The following is an 8,994-nucleotide window of genomic DNA, read 5'->3' on the forward strand; positions in this document are numbered from 1 at the left end:
CAAGGTGAAGTCTCTCTCAGGGAGGAGTGATAGGGAATGGCAAAGGGCACACTGACAAAGGAGATTAATCAGAACTGGCTTTGACAAGCACTGTGGCAATGGGACAATTAAAACAGACTTTCAAGGTGGAAAAAAAAGAGGAACTAACTGGGGGGGGGAGGGTAGAGAAAATAGTGCAACAGTGAATGAATGGAAACCCCAAATCTCTGTAAATGTTCATTAAAATTAATATAGTTTTTTTAAAAAGTCTCAGGTGAACGTGAAGAAAAAAAAGTTAAAAAAGAAATCCCTTGATTATTATACAATCCCTCCCCAGTCCACTCCACTATGTATCTTTCATTCCAGACTCTTGTCATGACAATAATATCTAATCATATTCCTCCTAAATAGTTCTTTTCCTCATCTGTTTCAATGCAGTATACATTATTTATCCCCTCTTAGATTCCCCCAACTCCAATGTCAGACCCTATTTACAACAGTGGCACTCTGCAGTATTTGTCCTTTTGTGACTGAGATATTTCACTCAGCATAATGTCCTCCCCCTGGTCACCCATTTTGTATACTATTTCATGAGTTCCATATTTTTCAATGAAGCATAGTATTCCATTGTGTGACTATACCAAAGCTTCTCTAGCCATTCTTTTGTTGATGGGCACTTGGATTGTTTCCAGCTCTTTGCTATTGTAAACAAAGCCGCAATAAACATGGCTGTGCTTTTATCTGCTTAGGTGGCAGTTCTGGTTTCTTTAGGGTATATTCCCAGTAGTGGAACTGGTATTTCTATTTCCAACTTTTTGATAAAGTGCCATATTTTCTATTTCCAACTTTTTTAGAAAGTGCCATACAGCCTTCAATAGTTGTTACACCATTTTACAGTACAACAGTAAATAAGGGTTTCAGTTTCTCTGCAACCTTGCCAGGATTTGTTGTTTGCTGTTCTGTTATATTTTGCTATTCTTACTGAGGTGAGATGCTATCTCATAGTTTTTATTTGCATCTTTCTTAAAGCCAGGGATTTTGAACATGTCTTAATGTGTTTGTTTGCCACCTGAATGTCTTCTTTGGTGAAGTGTACATATTTGTTTAAAAAAATTAACATTTAAGTGGAACTTAGCATTTAGAAAATGTGAGGGTTTTTTAGTTTCCTAGAACTGTATATGATTTAGAGTCTATTCCACTTGAATTTCAAAATATCTTAAGAATAGATTTGAAGCATTAAATACCAATGATCAAAGACCAGATGAGTTGTGGGATGACATCATAGATAACATCCATGAAAAGAGCAAAAGGTCATTACAAAGAGAGAGAAGAAAGAAAATCACTGAAATGGAGATCAGAAAAGACTGAAAATTGCACTAAAGCCTCAAGAAGCCAAAACAAAGGGAAAACATGCCAATGTAAAAGAGCTGATCTCCATAAGACAAAGCAAAGTATTATAATGGAATGTGCAGAGAGATGGACTTGGATTGGAGAATAAAAAGGGAAAAACTCGCTCTTTGCATTTCTCAAGCCAAGAGAACTGTAAAACGAATTTAAGTCTTTAATTACAGTAGTGAGAAATGCTATGGGCACTATCTTAAACCATGCAGGAAGCATCAAAAGAAGATAGATGTGACACAGAGTCACTGTATTAAAAAAAAGAAAAGGAAAAAATAGAAAAGAAAAGACTGACACTGAAAGCTTTCAAGGAGTACCATACAACCAGGAACCAGTAATGAGTGAGAAAGTTGAGACTTCATTGAAGACACTGGCAAAAAAAAAAATAAGTCCCCAGGAATTGATGTGGTACCAACTGACTTTGGATGCACTCACCAGTCTATGCCAACACATTTGGAGGGCAGTTGTCTGGTCAACAAATTGGAAAGAGGTCCATATTTTTTCCTATTCCCAAGAAAGATGATCCAACAGAACATGGAAACTATCAAACAATATCATTAATGTGACATGCAAGCAAAATGCTGCTGAAAGCCATTCAAAACCATCTAGAACAGTAAATAGAGAACTAATAGAAGTTCAAGCAGTATTTAGAAGAGATCGTGGCACCAAAGATATCATTGCTGATGTCAGGTGGATCCTGGATAAAAGTAAAGAATACCAGAAGAATGTCTATTTATGCTTTATTGACTATGTAAAGACATTTGACTATCTAGATCATAACAAGTTATGGCTAACATTAAGAAGAATGGGAAAAACACTTAATTGTGCTCATGCAAAACCTCTACCTAGACCACGAGAGTGTTGTACAAACAGAGTTAGGGAACACTATATGGTTTAAAATGAAGAAGGGGTGCGTGAGGGTTATATTCTCTCTATATACCTCTTCAATCTGTATTTTAAAGCAGAATTCGAGAAGCAGGATTCTGAAGAAGAATGTGTCATCAAGATTGGAGGAAGACTCAAAAGTAATCTGCATTATACAGGTGACACAACTTTGCTTGCTGAAAGTGAGGATGACTTGACACTTGATGAAGAATATCAAAGAATACAGCCTCCAAAATGGATTGCATCTCAACATCAAGAAAACAAAAATTCTCCCCACTGGACAGATAGGCAACTTCATGATGGATGTAAAAAGATTGAAACTGTCAACAATTTCATTTTACTTGGATTCACAGTCAACACCTTTGGTACCTGCAGTCAGGAGATCAGGAGATGTATTGCACTGGTAAAATCCAAAGTCAGGGATGTCTCCAAATTATGAGGAGCAACAATGTCAATTTTATCTGATTCAGGGCATGGTCTTTCTGATCACTTGCTATGCATCTGAAAAATGGAATTGATAGCTTTGAGCTGTGGTGTTGGAGGAGAGTACCAGACATTTAATGGACTGCCAAAAGACCAAACAAATGTCATGGCAAAAGTGCAGCCAGAGTGCTCCTTGGAAGCAAAGATACATCTCACATACTTTGGGCATGTTGCTAGGAGAGGCTCTTACTTGGAGAGGGACATTATACTTGGAAAGATGAAGGATCAGTGAAGAAAAGGAAGACCTTGAACAAGGTGGATTGACACAGTGACTGCCACAGTGGGGTCTGGTGTGTCAGGAAGTATGAGGATGACACAGTATAGGATAAGGTTCAGATCTGTGGTTGATAGGGCCACATATAGGTCATACTTGACTAGCTGGTACCTAACAACAATAACAGAAATGTCATAAGAAAATACCACAAAGCATGGAAGTTTCTTTTCTCACAGTTCTGAAGGCTAGAAATTGAAATCAGAGTATTTTTTTTATTATGATTCCTTCTTCAGACTTTGAATATGACCAAGATGTTACAAATTCATATAGAGTTAAAGATGAAAGAACCCTCATTTTCTACATGCAGATGATATTAATACAATTGTTTTCAAATTTCTGCATTCTATCAGATCACCTGTCTTTGAAATGGGCACAAATATGGATCTCTTTCCACCTATCTATTGGCATAGAATATCTCCATGGTTGCATTTGTTTGTTTGCTGAAGCATCTCAATTGGTATTCCTTTTATTTCTGAAGTCTTGTCTTCAATGCCTTCCATGCATTTGGAGTTTGGACATCTCTCTTGGCACCTAATCACATGCTACTTCCTGAAATATATAAACATCAACCAATCTTTTTGGTACAATGACTGTATATTTCTTTCAATTTTTTATACTTCCTGCTTTATTAAATATTTTGGCCATAGAATTGTTCAGCAAGGTAATTCAAGGTTTGGATTTATTCTTCAGATATTTCAGTTTAAGAAATACTGGGCATGTTCTTCTGTGTTTGTTTTCTAATTCCAGGTCTATGCACATTTCATTATAATCTTTAATATCCTTGAGGCACCATTTGCAATTTTCTGTTTCGTTCTCTTCCATTAACTTTAGCAGAAGCTAAAGTTCCAGAGAAAGTTTCAAAATATCTTTTTTTCCATTTTTTGAAATTTTACATTGATTTGCATACAAAGATCATAAACATTGTGTTTCACACTATCCTTCATTCACGTTCTGTTTCATTACCATACCCATCATTACCCTGTCCTTTCAGATCCTGGCCAGATCTTCCTATTCGTTTAACACCCTGCCTCCACCCAGCAAACTGTAGAGACCCTGTGATTTACCCCGTGCCCACCCTCATGCCCCTGTCCCCACCTCCTCCCACCATAGAATTCCATATACGTTTTACAGTTATCCTTCTGTTTTTACAATAATGGTCCTATACAGTACTCATCCTTATGAGACTGAGTTAGTTCACTCAGCATAACACCCTCCCAAATTACGTAGTAATTCTCAAAATAGTTGCTCTTGAGTGTTGCATAGTATTTCATTATGAGAAGGTACCACAATTTCTCAATCAGTTCAGTTGTGGCTGGAACTTGGGCTATTTCCATGTTCTTACAAAATTGTGAATGATGCTGCTGTGAACATTGGTGTGCAAATTTGCATTTGATTCTCATTTCTAATTTCCTTGGGATATATATTTCTAGGAATGGAATAGCTGGTCTTCATGTACAATATCTTTTATGCCATCCTATTATTCATTTGGTTTTCAGTTATTAATGTTCAATATATTTGGGTCATGTTTGATGTATGTTACTGGGCTTTTTTTTCCACCAAAAAGCGGGTGTCAGTTGAACTTTTGATCAAGGGTGGAGGCCTGCTAACAGGTGTGTCTTTAAATTCCTGTAGTGAGAGACTGAGATTTAATTCTCATTTTAATTTAAATTTTAATTATAATTTACCTTTTCATTTAATTTAATTTAATTCTAATTTTAGAAAGAATATTCTTTAAGTGATACAGAAATTGTTTGTCTATTTGCTGTACTGAATTAACTTGGAGTTGCTGTGATGCTGAACACTGTACCATAGTCATGTCAAATACCATAATGGTTACCCATCATGTACAATGTTTGGAGGAGCTTCCAGATTGATTCAGGTTGGGAAGCAGGAGTGGCAGCCATTTCCTAAACTAGATGCCTGTGGAAACTTTATAAACTCTGTAAACATACAGAAATTATGTTAGTTACAGAACAGAGTTCAGATCTTCTGTGCAAGGGTCACTATGAGTCATATTCGACTTGACGACACTTAACCTCTTCTAAGTGAGACTAGTGTTGTTATATCTGGAGGAACATACATCCACTTTGTACATCACTCTTTTTCAATGTGTTGTATGAAGTAATCTCGGTTTGCTGTAATGCTGAACTTTGTGCCATTGGGTATCAAATGTCATAATGGTTTCCCAATATGAACAGTGTTTGTAAAACAGTTTTGGAAGCAGGAGTGGCATCCACTTCCTAAACCACATGCCTCTGGAAACTCTATGAACCTGGAGAAATTATTGTAGTTATGGAAAGGTGTTAGGTCTTTCGTTCATAAAGTCACTATGAGTCATGCTCAGCTCGACAACAATCATCAACAACAACAATGTATCTAATCTAGAGGTGATCTCAAGTCAGGTGGGATATGCTCAAAATCATTTTATTGATATCTTGAATTTTTCTTCATTTTCTTCAACTGTAATGAACAATTAATGGTCTCTTCCAGTCAGTGCATGGCTTTATTTTCTGATTAATTGTATTAAAATTCACTTCCCACAGTTTCCTGTGCAGTCTATCTGATAAGGTCCACCTGTATAGTTGCCATTTATGGAGGTTTGCTTTTTTTAAAAATGAAATAAATATGTCTCTAGTCATACAGAATTTTATCATGTGATTTTGGCCTCATTTCTATCTCCAAGACTACAGTTTTCAACTGTCCACTCAACTGTTGCATTCCAATGACAGTTATTATTATTGCACCTTGATTGCATGTTGGATCCTTTTCAGACTGCAGAAGATGGTTGCTATTGTTGCATGCCATGGAATCAGAACTGACACACAGCTGACCCTCCCGAGGGTTTTTAGAAGCAACAAATTTCATGGGCGGAGATTGACCATCCTTCTCCCACAGAAGATTGTAGAAATTCTCAATTTCCTTATCTTCAAACCCTTAAGTTTGAATATTAGTTGTAGTAACAGGTCTTCCTTGTATGTATGTAGGTATTATCTTATTACTGACAATGTTGAGCTTCAAGATAGGTCCTGAATTGCTCCTTTTGTTGATTAATGTGATGTGATTCCTTTTCAATTTGTCATTCCTGGCATACTAGATGATATAATTGTCTGATTCAAAATGGCTCATTTGGGGGAATGGGCACTGTGGGCGGCTGGGGCAGGCACCAAGTGCAACTGCCAAGAGCAGGTGGGGAGAAAATAAAGAAAGAAAGGGAAAAAACACCACCATATGGCCAGTGTAAGTCTATTTCTCCTTATTTTTTGGTTGTTATTGTCATGTACTTTTTAACTGACTATGACTCATAATGATCCTATGAACCACACACTGAAAGCTTGCGCTCTCCTGTGCCACCATCACAATATCTTCCATGCTTACCAAGTCCATTGTTGCAATCACAATGTATCTTATTGAGGGTCTTCCCCTCTTTCTCTTCTTTTCCAAGCATGATACCTTTCTTTCAAGGACTGATACCTTTTCACAACATGCTCCAAGTATGTAAAATGAAGCTTCACCATTCTTGCCTTTAAGGAGCATCATGGTTGCACTTCTTCCAAGGCAAATTTGTTACCTCACTAGTGCCCAGTCATGTCATTAAAGCAGACTCTACTTTTAGGTGATAGCTTTTCCCCAATCCTATGTTGAGTGTTTTCTACACGGAGAGCTTCATCTGCTGTCACTATGTCAAACACTATTCCACTGCTATTCATAGGGTTAAGGACCCTTTATTTGAGAAGTAGATGGCTAATCTTGCTTCCTGTTTTTCTGTTTTACTCTAAAAACTTCACTGAAACTTGTCCACCATGTTGATATTTGAAATACCAGTGGCATAACATCCAGCACTACAGAAAACAAAAGCCATTATAGTATGGCAAACTGGCAAATGGTGGTTCCAAATTGTAACTACCCTAAAGAAACTATCCCTTGTTGAATATGAGTGTAAAATTAAAAAAGAATGTCACCTACCTATGACAGTGGCAGACATCTAAGTCCAACAAATGCCTGAACAAGGAGATATTGAGGGATTGGCATTAATCAAAGTCACCCCTCAGAACTGATTTTCTGGTCCTCTTCATTGTGCCACTTCAGCATCTCATAAAAATGTCTCCTATAAATGTCTCATCTCAATTCAAATCATCTAATAATCTTACTATCCCTGCTATCACTGCTTCCTAAGTGGTTTTATGGGCTACAATAATCCTCTTTTAAAATTGTCTTCATATTCAGTTGGCAGAGCTTTCTTCTAAATCTCACATCTAGTTACATGTATTAAGGTTTCAAAATCTTGAATAGATAGTTCATATTGCCAATATAATTCCACACATTTTGCCTTTTCATCTAACCCAGATACATAACACTAGTTTCATCTCTTCCCACTGGAATTAACACACATTTTCAATGTGGTTGTTGTTGTGATGTGCCATTGAGTTGATAACCCTATAAACAATGTCTCTGAACCTTGCTCTCTCCTGAGCCAACCTTACTGTCTCTGACACACCTGCCCCTATTGCCACGGACATTGTGCCAATATATCTTATCTGGGATCCTCCTCTTCTTTGTGGACCCTTCCAAGAATGATGTTCTTCTCCAAGGAATGGTCCCTCCTGGAAACATGTCCAAAGTATGTGAAATGGTGCTTCAAAATCCTTGCCTTCAAGGAATAACCTTGTTACACCCTTTTCAGGACAGATCTGTTTGTTCTCTTGGTGATTCACGGTATGTTTAATACCCTTCTCCAGCAATACAACTCAAAGGCATCAATTTTTGTCCTGTCATCCCAATTCATTGTCCAGCTGTCAGATGCATAGCAAACAATTGAGAAGGTCATGACCTGGATCAGGTACACCTTAGACTCTAGACTGGCATCATTTCTCTGTGTCACGCTGGAGAGATCTCTAACAGCAGACTTTTCCAAAGTAATTTTTTTATTTCCCAACTGTTGGTGCCAAGTTGTGGATCCAAGCAAGATTACAATCTTAACCTTTTCTCCATCATGATGCTGCCCATTGATCCAGTGGTAAGAATCTTTGTTTTTTTGATATTGAGATGCAATCCATATTGAATGCTGAAGTGCTTGACCTTTTTCAGTAAATACTTCAAGTCCTCCTCAATTTCAGCAAGCAAAGTTTTGTCATCTGTGTAAAATAGGTTGTTGATATGTCTTCCTCCAATCCTGATGCCACATTGTTCTTCATAAAATCCAGCCTCCTCTTCTTCTCTGAGAAAACACCAAATGGCGGATGACGCCGGTAAAGCGGGAGGGCCTGGAGGCCCTGGGGGCCCTGGGCTGGGAGCCCTCAATAGCTTCCTGGTCTAGGTATAGGTTTCTCTTAAGCGCAATCAAGTGTTTTGGGATTCCCAGTCTTCTTAATGTTGACCACAGTGTGTTGTAATCCAGTCAAATGCCTTTGCATAGTCAATCAAACACAAATATACATCCTTTTGATACTTTCTGATTTCAAGCAAAATCCATCTGCCTTTGGCAATGATATCTTGAGTGCAATAACCTCTTCCAAACCTTTCTTGTACTTCTGACAGTTCTATGTCAATTTTCTATGAATTCTTCAAAACAAAGACAAATGTATCTTCTGCCTACTCTTAGACTATATAATACCTATGATGCCTGAATGAAAGTCCTGTCATCTTGTCTCATTCCTTCTTTTTCATCATGATAATGTGTCTCATCCTTTAAGTGCCAGATAAAATAATCTTTGTTTAATGCTTCTCTTTAAGGCAGGATAAGACTCCATTCTCTGAGATCACATAGTCCTGATCAAAAGGTCTCATTATTTCCAGTGTATTATTTGTCTCTTTCATTAGAGCGTAAATTTCTAGAAGACAGAAATAATTATTCATGTGACACATAAAGTGCCAATATAGTCTGGCTTCTAATGACTATTCTCAAAGTTTGTTTGAATAAATAAATAAATAATCCATGAGAGAAAGATCAGATGTAAAATCAGTTTCCTTTTTGGACA

This window comes from Elephantulus edwardii, unplaced genomic scaffold (assembly GCF_000299155.1).
Source record: "Elephantulus edwardii isolate Elephantulus edwardi_28Jun2011 unplaced genomic scaffold, EleEdw1.0 scaffold00391, whole genome shotgun sequence".
NCBI classification, from domain to species: Eukaryota; Metazoa; Chordata; class Mammalia; order Macroscelidea; family Macroscelididae; genus Elephantulus; species Elephantulus edwardii.